This window comes from Nycticebus coucang, chromosome X (genome assembly GCF_027406575.1).
Source record: "Nycticebus coucang isolate mNycCou1 chromosome X, mNycCou1.pri, whole genome shotgun sequence".
NCBI classification, from domain to species: Eukaryota; Metazoa; Chordata; class Mammalia; order Primates; family Lorisidae; genus Nycticebus; species Nycticebus coucang.
The window spans coordinates 180,050,902-180,062,635 of NC_069804.1; positions in this window are offsets into that span (position 1 = coordinate 180,050,902).

The following is an 11,734-nucleotide window of genomic DNA, read 5'->3' on the forward strand; positions in this document are numbered from 1 at the left end:
TACAGTGGCAACTGGGCTCCGCCTCCCACCCAAAATAATAGAGTGGGCAATTTCCCAAGAAGAGGAAGATATTTATGATGCTGGTGGCCAATATCATGACAAATGTCCTCTACACATGACTTTGACCAGAGAATTCCATTTCTACAATTTTATTGCAGTGGTTCTCAACCTTCCTAATGCCGCGACCCTTTAATACAGTTCCTCATGTTGTGGTGAGCCCCAACCATAAAATTATTTTCTTTGCTACTTCATAACTGTAATGTTGCTACTGTTGTGAATCATAATGTAAATATCTGATGCAGGATGTATTTAGGCGACCCCTGTGAAAGGGTCGTTCAACCCCCAAAGGAAAAACGTGACCCACAGGTTGAGAACTGCTACTTCAGAGGTAACATTAATGCTTACACAAGTATACAAAGATGGACACACAGTAATGTTCTCTTCATTGTAGTTTATAACAGAAATGATACTGAAAACAACCTAAATAGTCAGCAATAAGAGTTTAGGGAAATTATGGAATACAATGCAGCTATTATAAAGATTGTACTTATCCATTCCATAAACATTTGTGAGTGTTACTGTGTGCTGGGGGCTAGGAGACAAAGGTACAAACCAGACACTCTGTGCCCACAATGAAGCTTACCAGGGAAACAGAGAGAAATAAAATAATTACGCAAATGAATGTAAAAGAACAACTGAGCTGAGGACTAAGAAATGGCATGTGTATCATGCAAGCTGAGTCCCGGCCAAGTTAAAAGCATCAGGGAAGGATGCCCTAGGGAAGGGAGAGTTAAGCTGGTCCTGAAGAAAGAGCCAGAAGTAGGACAAGGAGGTGTGACAAATAAATAGGGATCAAACCATGAAGGGTCTATACAGAGGCCAGGTTCAAGAGTTCTCTGCTGGTCTTCACAGTAATGGGAGGCCATTGATATATTTGAAGTAGCGTGCAAATGGTGGGTGTTGCCACAGTCACATTTGCATTTTGAAAAGATCATCTCCAGGGTGGAGAACAAGATGGCGGCAGAGTAACAGCTTCCTTGCATCTGGGCACTGTGAGTCTGGGGAGATAAGACTCCAGGCTTCTCTGGCTGGTGGGATCTGCCTATAATCATCCCTTTGAGGATACAGGGAGTCAGCGAGAGACTTCTGGACCCCAAGAGGAGGACAAAAACAGTGGAAAACTGGCAAGTAATGGTGTGTGTTCAATCGGTCTAATCCTGCCAACAGCTGTAAATGCAGTAGCAGTGAAAATGCAAACTGGAAAGGCCTTACCTGTGAACTGTCTTGGTGTTTTGGCACTCAGTTGAACTGCCTTGGGGAGAGCTTGAGCGGGAGTGCAGAGAACTTTGGGCGTTGTCTGGGACCCCAGACTGAGCTGCTGAGCTGAACGGACGCAGCTAATAGTGTTTGGCTGAGGGCTGCAGGGAGCCATTGTGAGAGAACTGCCCCAAAAAGGTCTGCCCTAGGGGTTGCAGAGCAAGGATAGGGCAGGACCTAGTAACCTAGTGACTGAGCAGCCTAAAGGCGGGGTCTGAGCCGCCTTACAGCCCTAACCCTCAGGGGCAGAGTGAGACCAGTTTTGGCACACTGGGTAAGTGGATAGCCACTTCAGCAGTGATTCCAGCGACAAACACTTTCCTGGGAAAGCTTCTGCTTAGCAAGTTTAGAAGCTTAAAGTGCCTTTTAAGAGGGCTGAAGAGAGAATTAGGGTGTCTACTCTGTGGGGTTTGAGAAATCAGCTGAGGCCTCCAGTCGTACCAGCATTGTAATTAACATCTCATACCCCAGAAGACCACCTATTGCCCAGATAACATTCAACAAGATATATCTACTGCTTTGTTTTTGGTTGTTTTTTATTTATTTATTTTTGTTTATTTTGATGTTGCTGTTTTGTTTTTTAATTTCAACCTTTTCCGTACTTTTTCTTTTCTTTCTCCAGTTTTCTAGTATAAATACAGTTTCCCATTGCTGCCTTTTCTAATAACTAGAACTTCATTTTTGCTAGTGTTTCTACCCCTATTATTTGGTTTTTCACCCAATTTTATCCCGTAAAGTTTTCTGTTTGCTTGTTTTGGTTTGATTTATAGCATTTTTGTCTTTCCTCTCTACTTGGTGGAGGTGGGGTACTGTGTCTGATCAGGTTAGCAAAGAGTTGCTGACCTCAAGGTAACCACCCAACCGGGCACCCCCAGAGGTTGGGAATTTTTAAGGTTGTGTCAAAGTACCCTACTGTACACCTATATTGCTCTGTCTCCCTCTTTCTGTGCCTCTCTTCTTTTTGTCAATATTCCTTTTACCCACCCCCTCTCCTTTCCCTATTTTCTTTTCATTCTTTCCTTCTTTCTTTCATCCCTTCTTGCTTTTCAACCTTCTCTCCCTTCTGGTCCTATACCAAAAGGACTCATCGAAACCTCAGTCCACGGGCATGGGAACTTAAAGAGTAAGAGGAAGTGAAAAGAAAATTAGGGCAAGGAAACAGATAAAATAAATCACTAATGAGGAAGAATCAGCAGAAAACTCCAGGCAACATGAGAACCAGTCCAGAGCACACACCCCATCCAAACCACCCCCAGCAAAGGACTGTGAGGTAGCTACTACAGAGAATTCCACCAATAAAGAAATGTTAGGAATGACAGAAAGGGAATTTAGAATACACATGATGAAAACTATGAAGGAAATGATGGAAACAATGAAGGAAACTGCTAATAAAGTGGAAAATAACCAAAAGGAAATCCAAAAACAGAATCAAATAAGAGATGAACAATATGAAGAACATAGAAAGGAAATAGCAGAGCTGAAGGAACTGAAGCAGTCAATTAGGGAACTTAAAGATACAATAGAAAGTATCAGCAACAGGTTAGACCATGCAGAAGAAAGAATTTCAGAGGCAGAAGACAAAGTTCTTGAGATAACTCAGATAGTAAAAGAGGCAGAAAAGAAGAGAGAGAAAGCAGAACATTCACTGTCAGAATTATGGGACCTTATGAAGCATTCCAACATACGAGTTATAGGAATCCCAGAAGGGGAAGAAGAATGCCCCAGAGGAATAGAAGCCATACTAGAGAAAACTATAAATGAAAATTTCCCAACTATCACCAAAGATTCTGACACACTGCTTTCAGAGAGATATCGGACCCCAGGTCACCTCAGCTCTAACCAAGCTTCTCCAAGACACATTGTGATGAACCTGTCCAAAGTCAAGACAAAAGAAAAGATTCTGCAAGCTGCCAGAAGTAAGCACCAGTTGATCTACAGGGGCAAATCCACCAGACTTCTCTAATGAAACTTTCCAAGCAAGAAGACAATGGTCATCTAACTTTAATCTACTTAAACAGAACAATTTCTAGCCCAGAATTCTGTACCCTGCTAAGCTAAGCTTTAAAATTGATGGAGAAAGCAAATCATTTATGGATATACAAACATTGAGAAAACTCACCACAACAAGACCAGCTCTACAGGAAATACTTCAACCTGTTCTACACACTGACCATCACAATGGATCAGCAGCAAAGGAAAAACTCAGAAATTAAAGGACAGATCCTAACCTCCACACTGGTGCAAAATATAAAACTAAGCAATGGACTCTCACAATATAAGATGAATAGAACACTACCACACTTATCAATTATCTCAATAAATGTTAATGGCTTGAATTCCCCACTGAAGAGACATAGATTGGCTGACTGGATTAAAAAGCACAAGCCATCCATTTGCTGTCTACAAGAAACACACCTGGCTTCAAAAGACAAATTCAAGCTCCGAGTCAAGGGTCGGAAGACAATTTTTCAGGCAAATGGAATTCAGAAGAAAAGAGGAGTTGTGATCTTATTCTCAGATACGTGTGGATCTAAAGCAACTAAAGTCAAAAAAGACAAAGATGGTCACTTTATATTGGTCAAGGGAAAAATACAACAAGAAAATTTTTCAATTCTAAATATTTATGCACCCAATTTAAATGCTCCCAGATTCTTGAAACAGACCTTACTCAGTCTGAGCAATATGATATCCGATAACACCATAATAACAGGGGACTTTAACACTCCTCTTACAGAGCTGGACAGATCCTCTAAACAGAAATAAAACAAAGATATAAGAGATTTAAATGAGACTCTAAAACAACTGTGCTTGATAGACGCATATAGAACACTCCACCCCAAAGGTAAAGAATACACATTTTTCTCATCACCCCATGGAACATTCTCCAAAAGTGATCATATCCTGGGACACAAAACAAATATCAACAGAATCAAAAGAATTGAAATTTTACCTTGTATCTTCTCAGACCATAAGGCACTAAGGGTGGAACTCAACTCTAACAAAAATGTTCGACCCCACCCAAAGGCATGGAAATTAAACAATCTTCTGTTGAATAACAGATGGGTGCAGGAAGAAACGAAACAGGAAATCATTAACTTCCTTGAGCATAACAACAATTAAGACACAAGCTACCAAAACCTGTGGGATAGTGCAAAAGCAGTTTTGAGAGGAAAATTTATCGCTTTCAGTGCCTACATTTGAAAAACACAAAGAGAGTACATCAACAAACTCACAAGCCATCTTATGGAGTTGGAAAAAGAAAAACAATCTAAGCCTAATGTCAGTAGAAGAAAAGATATCTCCAAAATCAAACCAGAGATCAATGAAATTGAAAACAAAAGAATCATTCAGAAAATTAATGAAATGAGGAGATGGTTTTTTGAAAAAAATGAATAAAATAGATAAACCATTGGCCAGACTAACGAGGAATAGAAAAGTAAAATCTCTAGTAACCTCAATCAGAAATGATAAAGGGGAAATAACAACTGATCCCACAGAGATACAAGAGATCATCTCTGAATACTACCAGAAACTCTATGCCCAGAAATTTGACAATGTGAAGGAAATGGATCAATATTTGGAATCACACTCTCTCCCTAGACTCAGCCAGGAAGAAATAGAGCTCCTGAACAGACCAATTTCAAGCACTGAGATTAAAGAAACAATAAAAAATCTTCCAACCAAAAAATGCCCTGGTCCAGATGTCTTCACACCAGAATTCTATCAAACCTTAAAGGAAGAGCTTATTCCTGTACTGCAAAAATTATTCCAAAAAATCAAGGAAGAAGGAATCTTCCCCAGCACATTCTATGAAGCAAACATCACCCTGATACCAAAACCAGGAAGAGACCAAACCAAAAAGGAGAATTTCAGACCAATCTCACTCATGAATATAGATGCAAAAATTCTCAACAAAATCCTAGCCAATAGATTACAGCTTATCATCAAAAGTCATTCATCATGGTAAGTAGGTTTCATCCCAGGGATGCAAGACTGGTTTAACATATGCAAGTCCATAAACATTATCCACCATATTAACAGAGGCAAAAATAAAGATCACATGATCCTCTCAATAGATGCAGAAAAAGCATTTGATAAAATCCAGCATCCTTTTCTTATTAGAACACTGAAGAGTATAGGCATAGGTGGCACATTTCTAAAACTGATTGAAGCTATCTATGACAACCCCACAGCCAATATTTTACTAAATGGAGTAAAACTGAAAGCTTTTTCTCTTAGAACTGGAACCAGACAAGGTTGTCCTCTGTCACCTTTACCTATTCAACATAGTGCTGGAAGTTCTAGCCAATACAATTAGGCAAGACAAGGAAAAAAAGGGAATCCAAATGGGAGCAGAGGAGGTCAAACTCTCCCTCCTTGCTGACAACATGATCTTATACTTAGAGAACCCCAAAGACTCAACCACAAGACTCCTAGAAGTCATCAAAAAATACAGTAATGTTTCAGGATATAAAATCAATTGTCCACAAGTCAGTAGTCTTTGTATACACCAATAACAGTCAAGATGAGAAGCTAATTAAGGACACAACTCCCTTCACCATAGTTTCAAAGAAAATGAAATACCTAGGACTATACCTAATGAAGGAGGTGAAGGACCTCTATAAAGAAAATTATGAAATCCTCAGAAAGGAAATAGCAGAGGATTTTAACAAATGGAAGAACATATCATGCTCATGGATGGGCAGAATCAACATTGTTAAAATGTCTATACTTCCCAAAGCAATCTACCTATTCAATGCCATTCCTATCAAAATACCAACATCGTACTTTCAAGATTTGGAAAAAATGATTCTGCGTTTTGTATGGAACCATAAAAAAACCTGTATAGTTAAGGCAGTTCTTAGTAATAAAAATAAAGCTGGGGGCATCAGCGTACCAGATTTAGTCTGTACTACAAAGCCATAGTGCTCAAGACAGCATGGTACTAGTACAAAAATAGAGACATAGACACTTGGAATTGAATAGAAAACCAAGAAATGAAACTAACATTTTACAACCACCTAATCTTTGATAAACCAAACAAGAACATACCTTGGGGGAAAGACTCCCTATTCAATAAATGGTATTGGGAGAACTGGATATCCACATGTAAAAGACTGAAACTGGACCCACACCTTTCCCCACTCACAAAAATTGATTCAAGATGGATAAAGGACTTAAATTTAAGGCATGTAACAATAAAAATCCTCAAAGAAAGCATAGGAAAAACACTGGAAGATATTGGCCTGGGGAAAGACTTCATGTAGAAGACTGCCATGGCAATTGCAACAACAACAAAAATAAACAAATGGGACTTCATTAAACTGAAAAGCTTCTGTACAGCCAATGAGACAACAACCAAAGCAAAGAGACAACCTACATAATGGGAAAGGATATTTGCATATTTTGTATCAGACAAAAGCTTGATAACTAGGATCTATAGAGAACTCAAATTAATCCACATGAAAAAAGCCAACAATCCCATATATCAATGGGCAAGAGACATGAATAGAAATTTCTCCAAAGAAGACAGACGCATGGCTAACAAACATATGAAATAATGTTCATCATCCCTATATATTAGAGAAATGCAAATCAAAACCACCCTGAGATACCATCTACCCCAGTCAGAATGGCCCACATCACAAAATCTCAAAACTGCAGATGCTGGCGTGGATGTGGAGAGAAGGGAACACTTTTACACTGCTGGTGGGACTGCAAACTAGTACAACCTTTCTGGAAGGAAGTATGGAGAAACCTCAAAGCACTCAAGCTAGACCTCCCATTTGATCCTGCAATCCCGTTACTGGGCATCTACCCAGAAGGAAAAAAATCCTTTTATCATAAGGACACTTGTACTAGACTGTTTACTGCAGCTCAATTTACAGTCGCCAAAATGTGGAAACAGCCTAAATGCCCACCAACCCAGGAATGGATTAACAAGCTGTGGTATATGTATACCATGGAATACTATTCAGCTATTTAAAAAAATGGAGACTTTACATCCTTCGTATTAACCTGGATGGACGTGGAAGACATTATTCTTAGTAAAGCATCACAAGAATGGAGAAGCATGAATCCTATGTACTCAATTTTGATATGAGGACAAATAATGACAATTAACGTCATGGTGGGGGAAGGAAAAGCAGAGAGAGGGAAGGAGGGAGAGGGGTGGGACCTTGGGGTGTGCCACACCTTCTGGGGGCAAGACATGATTGCAAGACGGACTTTACTTAACAAATGCAATCAGTGTAACCTGGCTTATTGTCCCCTCAATGAATCCCCAACAATAAAAAAATAAAAATGGAAAAAAAAGAAAAGATCATCTCCAGAAGTGCATGCCTTGGTTTATATAGTGCAGCAAGGGAGGGAGGCCAGTTGGGAAGTGGCTGCACATCCAGGGATAGGAGCCGGTGGCACAGAATGGTACCAGATGGAGATGAGATAGAGATCCTGTACTCAAAGAGGGAATATCCACATGGGAAAGTTCTAATGGTGAACCCCACAGAGTTTCTGGGCTATACAGGCCCCATTGTGAGCAAACAGAATTGTGAAGCTCAAGGCTGGGAAAAGCAGCAGCCTTGGTATTAACCTTTGTAGGAACATTCACATTTATTAGATGTCGTGGAAGAGGAAGGAAACTCAGAGGTTTCTAATTTTGTCCTCCAGGAAATGGTCTTACGTGCCTACATGGAAATTCCTCCACTTTGTGTGTCATAAAAATTTGGAATTGAGACGCCCTTAGAAATCAAGCACCATGAAAGGGGTGCTATAAAATACAACATAGAAAATAAATAGGATGGAGAATATGATTCAATTTTGAAAACATATTATACAAAGGAAGGTCTATGCCAAGTAAACAGTGGTAGTATTTTCTTTGCTTTTGTATATTATTCTAATTTTTCTGTTCTGACTATGTAATACTTTCTCAAAGAATGAAGAATACAATGTTTTTTAAAAGAAATCATCTCATATAACTCCTCTTCTGTAGAAGAGGAAATGAGATGAGAGAGTCTCTCTAGACAGAAAGAAAAATACAATCAACCACTACCACAGAAAAATTTTTTATTTTAAAATCTTCATCTTTATTTGAAAGCTCAAAGCTCCTTCTATTCTTTGAAAACATTTTCAAGGCTATACACAAAGGGCCACTCACCTGACTAAAACAGCACATTATTTTAATCATTGAGTGTGCATCCTCCCATCAGAATGTCTCAGAGATGGCAGGGGTTAGTAGTTAATCCTCATCTGGCAAATGATTGCTTATGTCAGGGTTTCACGGCCTCAGCACCACTGCCATTTGGGTCCAGATAACTTCTTTGTTGTGGGGATGTCCTGCACTTACTAGATGCCAGGAGCAGCCTCTCCCCAGATGTGGCAATCTAAACTGACTCCAGAATTGACAAATGTCCCCTGAGAGCAGAATCACTCTCAGTTGAGAACCACCGGCTTACATACCTCAGGTGACAGCTCACTATACCTACGAACGGGCTCTTCCAACCATGAGTTGCTGTGTCAGAAAGTTCAAACACTGAGTGGCCATTGTCTCCCTGTGCCTCTGGCACTGGGGCTTCCCCTGGGGCCACAGACAGCATGTGTAATCTCTTGCCTGTGACAGTTATTCAGAAATTTCAAAATAGTGCCATGCTCAACCCCGCTCTTCCCCACCTCTACTCATTTCCAAGTAAGTCTTTTGTCTCCCAAGTAGAACAGGCCTTCTTCAACTATGACTCATGTGACATGTTGAGTCTCACCCATCTTAAGGCTGCCCTCTGAACACCCTCCTGTTTGTCCACATTACCATGACAGCTCCATGTTCTCCATTAAAGACAATTTTCCAGGTGCTAGCTGACCATGGAGTGCAGGTGGAGTAGCTTACCGCTTCCCTCCCTTCTTGATACCCATTTATGTAGCCCACGATCCCTTTCACCTCCTGGGGACTATGGACGCTACCACCCCACATTGAGCTGCTAACCACAATGCAGAAGAGCTGCTTGTGTGACACTGCTCCCCTGGGTCAACCCTCCGCAGCGCCTTGGGCCCTGCCTGTTAAATCTACATTTATCCTTTTCAAATTTCACCAGTTCATAAAGAACTGGTAAGCATGCTTGCTTCTAAGGACAGAGAGGTGGCAGGGGACAAGATGGAAGAGAAAATGACATTTCATTGAATACATGTTTGTGCCTTTTAAACTTTGCACCACACACACAGACCAGGGTGCCAAAAAAATGTATACACATTTTAAGTAGTCCTGTGGGAAGTAAAATCAATCATTCTCAAAAGGTGCATGGATTGCAGGTAGAATGGATGTGCATAGCATGTCTACTTGACCAGTAACAGTACCTTCAGTTCAACTTGGGAAAGTAATACATACGTAACGTCTCTTGCAATGTGTATACATTTTTTGGCACCCTCTAGTCCTAATAAATGAACTAGCAAATAAATACATTGACATACTTTTCACCCGCTTACAACCACCTTTCCAGCATGTCGTTATCCATTTAGAAATCTGTCTTGCAAGGTATGTCCTTCCTCACTTGCATCTAGCAATGTAAGGAAGCACTGCCTTCCAAATCCTCAGTCAAAGCTATCCATAAGGATATGTGAGAAAAGATAAGCCAAGACACTAAGGCACTCAGTGGCCACATTTCCAGCTGGGGCCTCAGGAACCCACTAATTTCCTTCATTTCCCTGATTGCTATAGCGTATCTGGTTTCCCTAAACAGAAACCTACCTAATTAGTAAGCCACTTCCTCCTTCTTTCTGGGGAGTCTCTGCATTCTGTGGACAAGGTGAGAGACATATCACTTCCCAGAAGGACGCTTCTACATTCAAGTGCAACTCACCACCTACCTTAAGAGTTCAACTCCTTCACATGCTACAGCTTCCCTGGCCTCACACGGGGAGGGATAGGTAGATATTCTAAGGGAGCAAACCTGTGCCTTGGTCTGTTAAATGGCTTCATTATTTTAAGGCAGCATCAGGTGGTCCTGAAACAGCAGCAAGAATTGCACACACAATGATAATGGCAAAGTTAATGTGATTTATTCATACAGTAACTCATGCTGCACTTAACACAAATACAAGGGTGCAGTTTTCAATATTGTAGAACAGATGAATTCATAAAACTGGTTAAATAATGAATATTGAATATAAATCACCTGCAAAAGGTTCTTTCGGACACACAAAACCACATTAAATTAGGGCAAAGGTTCAAGAGCTTTGTAAATGCCAGCTTCGGTCCTTCTCCAGACCATCTTACCTGCATAGATCATGCTCCCTGAATTTTACAGAGAAAAACACAAAAGCAGTTAACCCCTGGCCTTTGTTCCTCGTTTTGTCCATGTCCTGCTGCTTCCTAGCATGTGCCGAGTTCCTCCTCGGCAGTGGGGGCTTCCTGCCTGGGCCCTGCCACATCCCCCTGTGCCAGGCACCTGGAAGATGTCTCCAGCCACCTCATCTGAAGCCAAGCTAAGTCATGTCTGTTTTCTCTCGCCTAGACTCTTCCCCATGCAAGGACTAAGACTGTCACCTAGAATCCAGGAATAAACCAGGGCATCATTTAGTGGTTAGGACCATGGATGACAGTGATCTCAGGAAGGACATGGAATTAACATCTGAGAAACTCTGATCCTGAAGGAAACCCTTGAGTGTGGGATCCCCACACCAGACACTCAAGAGGAGCATGGCAGCTGCTCCATTATGCAAGTGAATGGACAGGGATGCCAGTAGGATCTTTCGGCAGGATGTGGAAAGGCAAGACCCAAGAGAGCGAGAGTTCTTGCTCATAATGGCAACACGATGGGTGATCTGAGAGCACAGATTAATGACAGCCTTCTCTGCTTGGACAAGGGGACAAGAGGACACTGAGTGCAGTCAGGCATGAGGAGGCTAGGTTGACAGCAAGTTCAACTATGAAAGGCTACCAAAGGTACAAAGGGGCCAAAGGGAGAATTTTGCTTCCAGTTTAATTGATGATCCCAAGCTAAAATTCAAGAGACCCCTCTGAAGAGTAATAATCTACAGCATGTACTTGGGAAAGGATAAGGGGCTGGGCCCACATCTACAAATTTGTTCCCAAAGCCTTTCACACAGTAGGGTATGGATGGCTTGGGAACCTGACAGGAAGCAGAAAGGTTCAGCCAAGAGGGAGAAGAGTCAGCTCCTAGCCATTGTTCAGAGAAATCTTTCCCTCTGTAGCCAGGGTGAGGCTGCTCCAGAGTCACCTTGCTCACCTCTCTCAGCGAGGTACACCACACAACTACAGAATACATTACCAAGAATATAAAGCATCTTTTCAAGAATCTGTAATAACCATATATAATAATTAAGGATTATCATAGTCTGGGTATATTCCCAAAACAATTAAGAGCAGGGACTTGGGCAGAAATTTGTACACCTATATTGATAGCAGCAT